This window comes from Nicotiana attenuata, unplaced genomic scaffold, assembly GCF_001879085.1.
Source record: "Nicotiana attenuata strain UT unplaced genomic scaffold, NIATTr2, whole genome shotgun sequence".
In the NCBI taxonomy this organism is placed as follows: domain Eukaryota; kingdom Viridiplantae; phylum Streptophyta; class Magnoliopsida; order Solanales; family Solanaceae; genus Nicotiana; species Nicotiana attenuata.
In genome coordinates, this window is record NW_017673603.1 from 39,169 (window position 1) to 54,758 (window position 15,590).

At 37.0% G+C, this 15,590-nt stretch overlaps 1 pseudogene; it reads left to right on the forward strand.

The window, feature by feature from the left end:
* Positions 1–5,017: 5,017 nt before the first annotated feature.
* LOC109216833 lies at positions 5,018–7,052 on the forward strand (annotated as a pseudogene).
* The last annotated feature ends 8,538 nt before the right edge of the window (positions 7,053–15,590 follow it).

Below are 15,590 nucleotides of genomic sequence, written 5' to 3' on the forward strand. Positions count from 1 at the left end.
CATCAACTGCACGATAGGAGATGAATAAAGAGTAGTTTCCTAACAACCTATAGCCTATCAAAGATAATTACAGACATCTCTGAACCGATTCACAAGACTCTACCAGGTTTGCAACTTGTGAGACCTACGTGAACCTAGTGCTCTGATACCATGTTGTCACGATCCAAATTCCATATTAGGCCGTGATGGCGCCCAACACCGTTGTTAGGCAAGCCAACACTAATCAAATAGTAAATTCTCATTTGTGTAGTTAGTACGTGATAACTTCCATTATAGATTAAGAAATTTATAGTTTAAAAATTTAAGCATATTTAAATGGAAGTAATAAATGTGAATCTCAATCATGAAGACAAGCCAAAACATCATAAGTCTACTAATGTGTGTGCCAAGACCTGGTGTCACAAGTATTTGGGCAATCTAGTAGAATATACATAACCATACTATCCTACTGTATGGAAAAGGAATAGACAGGAACATAAAGACAAAAGAAAGACTCCAGCTGCTGCAGAACGGCTCAAAAGGGCAGCTCACCGGAAAGTCTCAAGCCGAGGAGTCCACTCTATACGCCGGGCTGATGGCTAGATGCACCTGCCTTAAAGCCTGTACAATCAAGTACAGAAGTGTAGCATGAGTACATAGAAATATGTACCAAGTAAGTATCTTGCCTAACCTCGCAGAAGTAGTGACGATGGGTCGACTCCGACACTTAATAGGGCCAGCAAATATAACAATATGAAGTTCAATATATTTAATTCACAATGTATGTAGATAAAAACAAGCTCAATCTAGAGTAATTATTAAATATCCTTTCACCCAATTAATAAAACTAGGCACTTTCCTCATTTAAAATAAGTGACCTTTCAAGAAATAAATCATACGAATTATAAGGGTTCCGGTTCTATTATCACACACAATACCATCAAGGACGTTCGGCCCGATCCAACATAAAAGTAAACAGTGCACCGCCGAGGGTCGAACGGCTCGAACTATATATATACATTTACTATCCTGCTGAGGCGAACGGCCCGCTCCCATGAGAGTAGTGGAAATAATCAACCCGCTCGCGGAATATACTTGCGACGCGGTTAAGCATAAATATAACTTAATGTTTTCCTCAATTCTTATCAAAATAAATATTTACTTGAAATCATAACATCTTCAACTTAGTCCCATTCCATGCAAATCAACAATTAAAATCACATAACGGTACCCACAAAGCATGGTGTAAGCCTAGAACTACCCGGACATAACAGGAATAGTAGCTACGTACGGACTCTCGTCACTTCGTGCGTGCGTAGCCCCACAATTAAACATATATTAATTAAGTTCACCATGGGGAAATTTCCCTCTTACAAGGTTAAAAAAGAGACTTACCTCATTTCGAGCCTACTTCCAACTCAAGAACGCGTTCAAACACTCAAATTGAAGCCGCACAATCCAAAACTATTCAAATTATGTAAAAACCAATCATTATAGGATTACAAATTCATATTCTAGCTATTAAAGTGATTATCCAACCCCAAAGGCAAGGTTCCTAAAATTCACCCTCGGGCTCAAATGCCCAGATTCCGGAAATTTTCGAAGGAAGTTGTTATCCATAAGCTAAGGAGCAAGAATATATGATTTTTACTTCATTCCAAATCGAACTTCGTGGTTAAATCTTGTTTTTATCAAAAATCTAGGTTTTACTCTAACCCCGTGATTTTCACTAATCTATACATGTTAATCTACCCAAAGTCCAAGTATTTAACTCACATATAGTAGGAATTACTTACCTCTAAAAGCTTGGTGAAGAACCCCTCTCAAGAAGCTCAAAAATCGTCTACAATAGAGTGAAAAATAAGCCAAAACGCCTAACTCCCGTAAGGATCAATGTCCGTAAAATGATGTTGAAAAGAGAACTATGAGAGATGTGCCATATGCAAGTGTTGTTGGTTGTTTGATGTACATACATGTTTGTACAAGGCCTGAAATATCATTTTGTTAGAAATGTGCTTTAGAAGCTGAAAATAGTAAAACTATTTTACTATTTCAACTTAAGAGTTATTTACTGCAGTAATTTATTTTGAATTTGAAACAATTTTGAACCAGTCTTTAGGAGTGAACTAGCCTCTAGAAGTTTGTTATTTTCAGTAGATATTGTGCTGATTTTTAGGTCTTTTAACTTAGAATTTATCTAATAAATTATAGTCCAGATGCAGTAAAATAATATAGAATTTTCAGCTTCAGTTCCTTTTACATCTATTCCAGTATATTCTTTTATTTTCTTGTCATCTTCCCCTATTATTTTCCTTAGTTTCTTTGATCAAGAACCAACAATTGGTATCAAAACCATTTTCTTAAGGGACCTAAGTAAAATCTTTTCTTGAGTGAGACGGAGACTGAAACGAGTTTTTCTCAATTGGTTCCTCCAATCTTTGATGGTGAAAATTGGCAACTGTGGGCAGTGAGAGTGGAGACTTACTTGGAGGCTTTAGATCTTTGGGAGGTCGTGGAAGAGAATTATGATGTTATTCCACTGCCTAATAATCCTACCGTGGCCCAGATCAAGAGTCACAAGGAAAAGAAAACCAGGAAATCAAAGGCGAAAGCAACTTTGTTTGCTGGTGTGTCTGCAACAATTTTCACGAGAGTTATGGCTCTCAAATAAGCAAAAGAAATTTGGGATTATCTGAAGGAAGAACATACAGGAGATGAAAGAATACGAGGTATGAAGGTGTTGCATTTAATAAGGGAATTCGAGTTGCAGAAAATAAAAGAATCTCATATCGATTGCTTGGCATTGTTAACAAGGTAAGGTTGTTTGGCACTAAATTTAAAGATTCAAGAATTATTGAAAAAATTCTTGTTACGGTGCCTGAAAAATATGAAGTATCCATAACTACCTTGAAAAATACAAAGGATCTATCCAAGATTACCTTGGTAGAATTGTTAAATACATTGCAGGCACAAGAGCAAAGGAGACTTATGAGGCAAGATGGTTGGTTGAAGGAGACTTGGCAGCCAACCACAGAACTCAAAGCAAGGGTAATAATGCAAAGAAAAATATCCACCTTGTCAGCAATGTGGTAAAAAAGGTCATCCACCGTTCAAATTTTGGAAGATGCCAGTTGCAAAGTACAAAATTTGCAACCAACTTGATCATGAAGCTGTAATTTGCAAAGGCAAATATCAAAAGCATGAAGTAGATGCCCAAGTCGCCAATGAAGAAGAAGAAGATCACTTATTTGTGGCAACTATTCTTTCAACCAAAAAAATCTGATTTTTGGTTGATTGAAAGTGGTTGTACAAATCACATGACATATGACAGAAATATTTTCAAAGAGTTCACGTCTATAGGAAATAATAAAGTCAGAATTGGAAATGGTGATTATATTCTTGCTAAAGGAAAAGGAACTTTTGCAATCCCAACAAATTCAGGTACTAAGAAAATTTCAGATGTTCTTTATGTTCCTGATATTGATCAAAATTTATTAAGTATTGGACAACTAATGGAAAAAGAATTTAAAGTATCATTTGAAGATAAATATTGTTTCATTTATGATGCAACTGGACTTGAGATTATAAGGGTTAAAATGAGAGGTAAAAACTTCTCAGTGAAGATGAAGAATAGAGCCAAAAGAATTTACAAAGTGCAGATAATCCTCCTACTGAGGACACATGTGAAAATGAGGTAAGGAAGACGTTGTCAATATTTCAAAAAATGCAAATCTGGAAGAAAGTTGACAAGTCTCAAGACAAGATGTAAATGAAGCCGAAAAAATAGCCAACTTATTTCATTAACAATCATGAGATGCAGCAAAATAGAGAAGTGAGCTCGATTCACTGTAAGTCCAAGACCAGTTGGCAGATTTACGTACAAAGTCGCATCCAGTTAAAGGTTTACAAGGGACAAATTCAGAATTTGCAGCTTCAAAATCAAGGAGGAGTGTTAGAAATATGCTTTAGAAGCTAAAATAGTAAAATTATTTACTGTTTCAACTTAAGAGTTATTTACTGCAGTAATTTACTATGAATTTAAAATAATTTTGAACTAGTCTTTAGGAGTGAACTAGTCTCTAGGAGTTTGTTATTTTCAGTAGATTTTGTGCTGATTTTTAAGTCTTTTAAGTTAGCATTTATCTTATAATTTGTAGTTTAGATGCAGTGAAATAATATAAAATTTTCAGCTTCAGTTCCTTTTACATCTATTCTAGTATACTATTTTTATTTTCTTGTCATCTTTCCCCGTTATTTCCCTTAGTTTCTTTGATCAAGAACAACACATTTGTTGTTAATATGTTGGGAAGATTTTCTTCTAATCTTGGGTGGGCACATTGGGTGGCTGCAAAGAAAGTGATGAGATATCTACAACGCACCAAAGACTTCATGCTTGTGTACAAAAAAGTTGATAATCTAGACCTGCTGGTATATTCAGATTCTAATTTTGCAGGTAGTCAAGATACTATGAAATCAACTTCTGGATATATTTTTATGTTGGGTGGAGGTGATATTTCTTGGAAAAGTGAGAAACAGAGCATCATTGCTACATCTACAATGGAAGCTGAGTTTATTGCTTGTTTTGAGACTGCTTCATTTGTTGTCTCGATGAAGAATTTTCTTATTAAATTGCAAATTGTGAATTTTATATCTAAATCGGTGACTATTTTCTGTGACAACAATGCAGTTGTGTTCTTCTCTAAGAATAACAAGAGAACAAGAGGCTCTAAGCATGTTAGCCTTAAGTTTCTTAAAGTTAGAGACGTGGTAAAAGAAGGTGATATATGTATTGAACAATTACGTAGACTTTCAGATTAACAGGTTAAAAGAACTGTAAAATTGAGTTCTAATGCACCCTCATTATTCATTTTACATATTTATAATCAAGCTCGTGTAGACTTAACTTTGTCAACTGCAAACAAGGTGGTGAAAGAAAGTGGAGAATCCATCTTTCACGGTCTTGATATCCGAGCTCTTAGCTGAATCCGCGTTTTAAAATTTTAACCTGCTTCCGTTCATAACGTTCTTCTTTTCACCAATGTGGTCTTTTGGATTGAATTTTAAGAAGGCAAATGAAGAAATAGATTTTGAATTTGATCCAAGTGTACCACCTCCATTTAAGTTATTCAAGCTGCTATTCCTAAGCATTGTTGGGTTAAAAATCCATGGAAATCCCTAAGTTATGTTTTTAGAGATTTTACTATTGTTGCTGCATTGGTAGCAATGGCAATTTATTTGGATAGTTGGTAATTTTGGCCACTTCTGTTGGGTTGTTCAAGGTACTATGTTTTGGGCAATCTTTGTTCTTGGACATGGTTGTGGTCATGGGAGCTTTTCAGACAGTGCATTTCTAAATAGTGTGGTCGGACACATTCTTCATTCTTCTATACTTGTACTGGGGCGGATTTAGGAGGGCGGAAGGGGTTCGGAATCCCCTTCGTCGAAAAATTACATTGTATATATAAGGCAAATTTTAATTTTTACTTCTATATATTATGTTTTGATTCTCCTTGTCATAGCCCAAAAGCATAGCTTAGTGGTCAAGGGGTTCAAAACATTTGTAAGATCATTGGTTCAATGGTTCAATTCCCACTAGTTACAATTTTCTTTAACTTTTTTTCTTTTTTTTTGAACTCCCTTAGTAAAATTATGCCTCCGCCACTGCTTGTACCCTACCATGGATGCAGAATCGGCCATAAAACTCAGCATCAAAACCATGGAAATGTAGAAGCTGATGAATCTTGGGTGCCGATGCCAGAAAAGCTATACAAAGAACTGGATTTTGCAACCAATTCTTTTAGATCCAAGATTCCGTTTCCTTTGTTAGCATACCCAATATACTTGATAAGTAGAAGTTCAGGCAAAAAAGGTTCCCATTTTAATCCATACAGTGATTTGTTTCAACCTCATGAGAGATAATATGTTATAAGTTCGGGGGCGGATTTAGAGTTTTGGCCGCCGGGTTCATGTGAACCCAGTACTCGGAGCATAAATTTATGGGTAAAATTCATTAAAATTGCGACAAATGGTGGATCTGAACCCATAATTTAGAAATACAATGGGTTCAATGTTAAAAACCTTATAAGTTGAACCCATAGAATCTGAATCCTGGATCCGCCTCTGATTATAATATCAACATTGTGCTGGACTGTCATGGTGCTCTCCTCTACTATCTTTACACTATTGTCGGTTTTCTTCAACTGCTTAAGCTTTATGGTTCCCCATAGGGGTGGCAAACGGGCGGGTCAAGTCGGATATGAGAAGGTCAAAACGGGTAATTTTAAAAAAACGGATAAATTATCCAACCCAACCCGTATTTGAGACGGTTAAAAACGGGTTTTATCCGGCGGATAATATGGATATCCATATTATCCATGGCTTCTTAAATATGATCACTTGTGAGAGAATTCCTAGTCTTCCAAACTTGAGGAACTCCAATATGAGGCTTTACAAATGTAAAAGTTAAACACATTAGTTATGCATTGGTTATCCATTTGGTTTACCATTTTCTAAGTGGATAATATAGTTCTTTATCCATATTCGACCCGTTTTTAAATGGTTCATTATCCAACCCATTTTTTGATGGATAATTATTTTCTTTTAACCATTTTGCCATCTCTAGTTCCCTATATGATTTTCGTGATGTGGTTGGATTTTGTCACATATTTGCACCACCATGGCCATGAGCAGAAGTTACCATGCTATCGTAGCAAGGAGTGGAGTCATCGAAGAGGAGGATTAACAACAGTTGATTTTATGGCTTGTTCAATACTAACATTCACCATGATATTGGTACTCATGTTATTCACCATCTTTTTCCTCAGATACTACATTATCACCTCGTTGAAGCGACAAAAGCAACAAAGCTAGTATTTGGGAAGTATTACAGGGAGCCAAAAAAATCAGGAATATATAATTCCATTTCACTTGATTGGAAATTTAGTGAGAAGCATGAAGAAGGACCATTTTGTTAGTGACAATGGAGAAATATTTGTGTACTATCAGATTGATCCACAACTGTTCATATTATTTGGGAAAAGGCTGAGTGACTATTCACCAGCCTAATGTTACAGGAATATAATTTCTCATCAACAAATATTTCCAACAAAAAAAATATATAGGACCTCTTCTAAGCTTAAACTCTCTGCGCCGCCATATAATAATTATGATCTTGAAAACCCTTATTTTGAATCTTACATGTATGTGGGGAACTAGATCTTTAACTTCTTTTTTCCACCATGTTTGTACCAAAGTCTGAAAATTATGAAATTAAGTAGAGTGCAAATCTTAGTTCAAAGAGTTTGTATAACTCTAATAAAAGCAATAATACCAAATAAGAGATCTTACAATTGTTGCAGGAAGTTAAACACAAATATAGTCACATTTAATGTCTGAACTCTCTGAATGCAGGTCGCTAGACCCCACTACAGGGAGGAAAATGTAGTTGCAGTGTACTGATCATGGCACAGATGGCTGTCGACCTAAAAAGTTTTGATAGATATTATTTGTAATGGAAATACTTTGCTCAAGACTATATATAGGACAAAATATGCTACTAAAACAAGTCCCTAGCAATGTGTAATATATAATACGTTTCTCTATTAGAGTGTGTGTGTGTGTGTGAGAAAGGCACTTAAACAGTACAACATATAGGATAAACCAAAAAGGCAGCATGTTTTGCAGATAGATTCATGTCTTCAGTATAAATGTGGAGAGCAGTGAGGATACGGAAGGTGGAAGACATTACCATGGTCTTGTTGAAGCGTTCTTATTAAAGTGCCAACTTCAATAATTATGAGCAACAGTACTAGGGAAAAGCCATGAATAAGATTGATGATTAGGGTCATCACCAAAGACCTGGCTAGAGGGGCAGAAAGAAAGATGTAGCCAAGGACCACTTGCCAACTTTTTCTCTTCCAATAAGAATAACCATAGTATATACATATTACTGTAAATGTGCAAGAGTCGGCAAGTCATCCTTGGCTGCAACTCTTATTTCCTGTACCAACATGCAAGGCCATTTGGTGATATTGTTTTCAAATGATCTCCTTCAACTGAGCAACTCTATCATAATGAGATGCGGATCTAGGGCAGATTCTATAAGTGTAACTATAACTCATTGCTTTTGGCTCGAACTATGTATAAAGAAACAACTCTATCATATCTTCAGCGAGCTAGTTGGTGATGACTCTTTCAAGAGCACCACAGATTTTGGCAGCGGCGGAGTCAGAAATTCTAAGAAAAGAATACAAAGAAAAATAATGCAAGTATAACAAATGAAGGGATTCAATTAATGTATCCCTTTCATTATATGTAGATCGACCACTGTTTTTTTGGTGATGGAAGTGTTTATGTGAGTATATATACACGCTTCAAACCTCACTATTAAGTTTCCTTTTTTTTCTTTTTCTTTTTTTCTATGTCTAAAATATATAGATGCCCGGTGATGAAGACAGCTCGAGGAACTGTACCCACAAATTAATGGACCAGAGATTAATTTATGTGAAGGGATAAGGTTCTTTTATCATCATCACCGCTTACCCTTCATTTTCTGTCACGCCTTAAAATTTAGAGCAAGCTACATTTTTCAAATAAATAGTAGTTGTAACAAATTGATAAGTCAGAAACCAGATAAAAGTTTAATTTTCATTTGTGAAAATATATTCCATTTTTGAACTTTAGAGCTGCAAGTAGTAGTTGTATTTCCTTTTTTTATACTAGTATATGGTTCCAATTTGGACTGTTTCATCATATTACACCATTTTTTTATTTTTCTCCTAACTATCTGTTTTCTGTGCTAAACTCATGATAATATTATATGATACATTAAGGGGGATTTTGCAGAATCTGCGCATCTTCATGAAATATTGGTGGCAGGCTAATAGAAACTAATGTCCTTTAGCTTTGCTATAATTTCAAAATTTTAGGTCAAAAATCATGCGGAAGCCATTCACTTAGTCACGTGCATGCTGCTTTCCGCATATCCCTACAGTACCTCGAAAAGGCAAAGAAAGAAAGATTATGAGAAAATGACGTAAAAAGAAGAAAAGATACGAGAAAAGGACGTTGAAAGGAAGAAAGATACTCCCTCCGGTACGCAATAAGTGACCAATTTATTTTTTTATTTTGGTCCAAAATAAGTGTTCATTTATATAATAAAGAAAAAATTCAATTTGTTTTTACAAAATTACCCTTATGTACATATCCCTAAAAAGTTTTCTTACTTTTCACAATAAATATTTAATTAAGGATAGTTTAGTCATACTAGGTATTTTGTATAGAATTTAGTATTTTTTTGATAGGCGTGCCAAAAACAAATTGGTCACGTGGACTAGTGAGAGTATATAAGAAAAGGACGTCAAAAAGAGAGGCATCTCTTCTCCCCAAAAATAGGGAATAGAGGGTTCTAATAATTAGAGAAAAAAAAGCATGATGTTTAATCCCAACCACTAACTTTATATTTCACACAGGGGGTAATTACTCGCGTCCAGGTCTGTCGTACAAAACATATTATTCCCTATGTAAAGAGCAAAAAAGACTACTAGCTCGTTTGGCCAAGCTGCAAAAATTAGTTTATTTTGAGAAGTGCTTTTTTTCAAAAGTGCTTTTCTCAAAAGTACTTTTGGTGAGAAGCAGTTTGTGTTTGGCTAATTAGTTTGAAAAGTACTTCTGAGCAGCAATTAGTGTTTGGCCAAGCTTTAAAAAACTGCTTCTAAGTGCATTTTTCTCAAAAGTGCTTCTCAAAAAAGTGTTTTTGGAGAGAAGCTACTTTTTTCTGCTTCTCCAAAACTGCTTCTGCTTCTCCTCAAAAGCACTTTTTTTCCTTCCAAAAGCTTGGCCAAACACCTCAATTTTTGGCCAAAAAAAAACACTTTTGGCCAAAAAGAATCTTGGCCAAACAGGCTATACATCTTATAATCAAAATGTATGCATTTTATCAATAAAAATTACGGTGGAGTAGTAAGTAATCATTTATTAATGGCTAGAAGGTCTCGGGTTCGAATTTTGAATATGAAATAACCTTAAATTGTAAGGGGCATTTTATCCATGTGTTAACTTCCCGAGAAATCCGGACTAATAGAACTCCAATGTGAATATCGAACAAAACCAATCTAAAAAAAGGTAGGCATATTATTTACCCTTAAAATTGGATAACAATTAAACTTAAAGTGTGGTTTTAAGGACACGTGATTTCACCTAATGCCAATTGATAAATGTAAAGATAAGTAATAGAAATCAACAATAAGATAAAGCAAACCAGTGTTGGATTCAGCCCTCGAGCTCAGATACCCTCGAGTCGATTGGGCAAGAACAGTTAAAATATAACAGCTGATGGACAAGAATATGAACTAAAGAAAAGGCATTGTATTGCTTTGATATCTCAGAATGTATGGTCTACAAAATGATTAGAACCATCTTTATATAGTAGAGGAATCATATCTATGGTACAGTTCTAATTACAAAAGTAAATCCCATGATTAGCCAAAACAACCGTCCTTGATTTGATCTGTTCCGGGATTTCTTCCATGATCTTCGACCGGTCACGGATATCTCGCTTTTCTGTTATTGTGCTTTGCTCGAAGTCTGCCTTATTTGGTCTCGATCGCTACTGGCCTCAATCTTGACAAGCACCTCAATTCTCGAACTCGGTACCTTGTCTTCGTGCTCTGGTCTAATCCACTACGAGGTCGACCTTCGATGCAATTTCCTGGTCTCGATCAAATAGTAAAATCGGGTAGGTATGGTTTTAACTATATACAGATAGTCCCCTCGTTTCTTGAAGTATAATGAGAAGAAATGAATTGAACCTTCGATTTTGAACCTCGACTTGTCATGACGTCATCCTCGTGATGTAAGCAACGGAAATGATCGAAACGTCCTGTCGGTATAGTTCCTCAAGTCATTAATGAGCGTTAGTTGATTGTCGATCGGTCACCAGTGCCTTTGAACCGTCGTCGTGAATCCCTTAAATAGGCCCCTTCTCTCATTGACTCAATCTTTACTTTTACTTTCTTCTAATCTCTTAAGCATTTACAGCTCTTCCTTTCTTCAAAATCTCTAGGGTTTGTTACTAATCCCCTTTCAAACACCAAGTCGTGTCATCTCCTTCACTCTTCAAACTTACACAAAAATGGCAAAAACGTCAAAAGAAAATTCTCAAAAGAGAAACACTTCTTCATCGCGGGCGGCCAGTGATAAAACACTGGTGGGGTCGCGCCCTGAGGAGTGTGCTCCTCGGGGATGTGCCCTTACTTCCGACTTGATGGTCGAGAAAACTTCGTCGGTCCCTGGTCGATACAAGCCAATGTCGAGAAATATATGCTCAATAACTGAGGGTAACCTTGAGCAGGTAAAGAAGATTGCCACTGGGAACATAAAGAGGTGGTGATTCCGGTCTCCGAATAAGACATCACTACCTATGTGGAAGGGTTTCTAAGTGTTTACACTTACCCTTTTACGCTGGGCCCTATCGATCCCGTCATCGTCGATTTTTGCCATCAATACCAAATAACCCTAGGTCAGATCCATCCCTTTTTTGGCAGATTGTTATTCTGCTCTGGTTCTTCGCGAGAAAAGTCGAAGGGATGCCTTTCACCCTCGACCACCTCATCAGGTTGTACAGCCCCCGTCTCTATCGAGGCGGGTTAATAAGACTTCAGCATCGGGCTACCAAGGTGTTGTTCTCGAGCATAGATGAGGACAAGGATCGAGGATGGATGTGCCGGATCGTTCGAGTGAAGACTTCCAACCTAATCCTTGCCACGAAAATGCCATTTCCCAAGGAATGGAATATGAACCATAAGTACAATCCCACCTATAGCCTCCATTTATTGTTTTGCTTCTTTTGCTCCTTCCAATCGATATTCCTTTCTATGATGTAGCGTCTCTTGGATGTCCGGTACAATTCCTAAAATCGAGAGTTGGGTTCGGAAACTGGCTTCGAGCTCTTCGTACGCTGAGCGCTCATGGCGCGATTTGGCAAGGGGCCGATGGGAGGCCAAAAATCATGGTAAGCCCATTTTCACGTATTTGATGATTTTTGTTAAAATGCTTCTTTTCATACTCACTTGATTTCCTTTCATACAGGTCTCGGACAAGATGTTGTAAGGAGGCCCCCGTTCGGGGAGGAGGAGGTATCGCCCCCGACCCCAAAACTGGCAAAGGACAAAAAAACAAAAAGGGTCTCGACCTCTGAGGATCCAAAGCCTAAGAAAAGTAAGGCTCGTAAGCCGAAGAAAGACACCGTCCCTCTACCTACTGAGGTAGTTCAGCGACTAAGAGCGGAAGAAGAAGAAGATGAAGATGACGGCTCTGAACTGGTTGCCCAAGTGAAGAAAAACAAGAAAGCCCCAAAGGCCGCTGAGTCGGTGAGGGTTGAACAGATTCAGCCTCGAATCGAGGAGGTCTTGGAAGAGGGTCCGGGCAAAATCCCTGAGTCGTCGCAGACTGAAGATGCCTCCAGCCGAAATGAGCAATCGGTAGGTATGCCTGAAGGGGCCGACTCCGAGGCCCTTCAAAATAAAGAGAACGCCCCAAGTGATTCAATCGGGGCAATAGTAATTGGAGACTCGCCGACTCTCCCTGCATTTTCCGAGGAGGCAATTCAGGATGCCCAAGCTATGAGTACTCCCGATGTGGAAGGAGCCCACGGAGGGGAGGACCTTTTCCGTGGTTGCTTTACAGGAGTTAAAGATGCTATCGACCTGAGTGATGCATCAAGTCTCTTTGATGAGGCTCAACGAATCCTGAGTCGGGTAAGTCTCAACTCCCCTCCTCGATATCACACTTGTATTTATTTCTTCTCGTCCAATTTCCTTTCTTCTGCATAGGCCTTGGCACTCCATCCGGAGGCGTTTTCTAAATCCCGAGCAGAGCTGAGCCGATGCGAGGCCGATCTTCGAAGGCTCACGGAAGAGAGAAATGCCCTCAAACTTCTCAGCGGGCAAAAGGAAGAGGAGATCAAGGACCTCCGAGCCGAATTGGCCACGGCTCACAAAGAACAGACCCACCTGATTGAGCAGGTAATGAAAATCTTAGGAGCTCATGGTAGACAGTTTGGGGTTGATGGATAACATTTGAATCTCAGAGGTCTAGTAGAAGGCCGAAAACATCTAATAGCTCAGTGAGGAGGTTAACATGATGAGGGCGGAGACTTTGGGGTGGAAACAAAACATGGACCGCCTTGCCTCGGAGGAAGATGTTGCTCGATCCCAACTGTCATCGGCCGAAAGTCAGCTTCAAGGCATGAATGAGGAAAGCTCAGCTCAAGCCAAAAAAATAGAGGAGCTCGAGGCTCGATTGGCCGACAAACTTGCAAAGGTTAAATCTGAGACAGAAAAAGTAAAGGCTGACGCGGATGCGATCGTGGCCGTCTATCGATCTGATGTTGAAGCTGCTCAAGCCCAAGCAAGAGAATCTGCCGAGACCGCTCAAAATCGAGCTTTTTGGATTGTCGAGCTCGCCAAGTGCCAATCCTGAAGGCAAACTCTCGAGGAGATCCACGCTCGTGGCTTCCATCTCTCTACAGAGATCAAAAATGCAAAAGAACTTGAAGCCGAAGTCAGAGTACTGGTCTCTTCCGATGATGATGATTCCGGGAGCGTGAGTGGATCCGAGAGCGGAGAAGATCCCGATGACGAAGATGTAGCTTAGGGGGGAAAATTAGGCACTTAGGTTTTTTCTTTTTTGAATTTTTCTGTAGGGCCCTTATTGGTCCTTGTAAAATATTATTATATATATTAGTTTTAGGGTACGCACTTTGCATGTGTACCCCATATCAATAGTATAAAACTTTTAAAAATTATATATATATATATATATATATATATATATATATTTATATATATATATATATATATATATATATAATGTGAAATTGTTAAATATCATTTTGAAGTATTTCTAACATATTATGTTGAGTTAAAGAATATCATAATAGTGAATGATAATTTAGTATTTAAGAACGTTTTTATATTTTAGTACATTAATTTTGTAGAAGATATATTTAATCAAAAGGTAGTGGATACACTACTGGATACCTAGAGAATCAAACATATTTTTTCACAATAAATCTTTTTATTTTATTTTTACTTTTACTAAGATAATTTAATTGTATTGAATTAATTGGTTTTAAATTTATGATCTATAAATTATTTAACAAACAATAATAAAATCAAAGATTTGTCCTTAAAATATTAGTTAATTTTAATGTTTTAAATACTAAGCAAGAGATTTATGATTTAAATTTGTTAATATTAGGAGCTCATACTAAATCAAATAATTAAAAATTATTTAATTTCCAAAAAACTTTTAACTCCTAAATAAAAGAGGATACTTTCTTTACTTACAAATTAGAGACGTAAGTTAAGCATAGTTCTTCTATTTCAATTTTCTTATAACTAAATCATAATAAGCGTTAGATTCTAAATATTAGAATCTAAATACTAGAATTGGAAGGAGTTAGAAAAATTAAAGTTCTAATTATTAGGAGAATAATTAAATGACTATTCTTAAATATAAGGAAAATAATTAAATGACTATTCCTATATATTAGGAAAATAATCAAATGACTATTTTGTCCAGTGAAAACTCTATTTTAAAGGGGTAAAAAAGGCGAACGATATTTCACCAAGGGCCTTCATGCTTTTAATATAGTATAGATAAAAGATCCCTTTGCTTTCTAACTTGTCTTTATTCCAATTTCTGCTTTGTGAAAATTCTGCTTCGTTCATGCCTTGTGAAGATTTTGTTCATGAGCACGAGGCTAAGGCATTTTGATCGAAGTCGGACTAATGTAGTCTTTATAATCGAGTGAGCATTTACTCGAACTCAAAGGAGGCTGACTCTTGGGTTTTAGTTGAGTGAGGATGATTTCTCGAACTCAAAAATTGGCCCTTAGGTTCTTGAGTCAGGCCGATATGGCCTTTAAAAAGAATGGCTTTTCTCCATTTTCGGCTTAAAATTTAATCATATAAAAATTTATTATGCCTTAGCATGAAATAAAGTTTGTTCAAGAGTTCAAACAATCCGGCACCCCTTAGGGTTTTCGAGGCGGTTGATGTTATCGAAACCCTTTATAATTTTTCCGAGGTTAGCCCTTTTAAGCGGTTTTGTGAAGATATTAGAAGGCTTGTTTTATTACAGAATTCGGACGTCTCCGAACCATGGTAGTTTGGCCGTAGCCTTTAACTTGGGATTTGCCTCTTGGACTTATTTCCCGATTTCACTTCGAACTTGGTCGAAGTGTCAGTCCCTGAGTGGGGTGGCCGTGGCCTTATAAAACGAAGGTTACCTTTTTAAGGTCTTATAATCTTGAGACTTTAATAAGTCTATTACATCAATTTTCTGGATGGCAGTCCCCGAGTGCGGGGTAAATTGTTTGAACTTTAGTTGTGATTGGCCCTTAAGCATGTTTCCTCAATAGATCAAAAGTATGAAGTCGTAAAGTAAAAATTTCTTTAAGGAGAGAAATATTTGGCAAGGAAAAATACTTCTCTCAATAGATTATACATGTGTATATGTTTGCCTTTAGGGCTCGAGTAATCTACATGGGCACGGTTCGTTTGACCGTTTTGACCTTACAAAGTTTTACCTACCGAGACCCTGTTGAC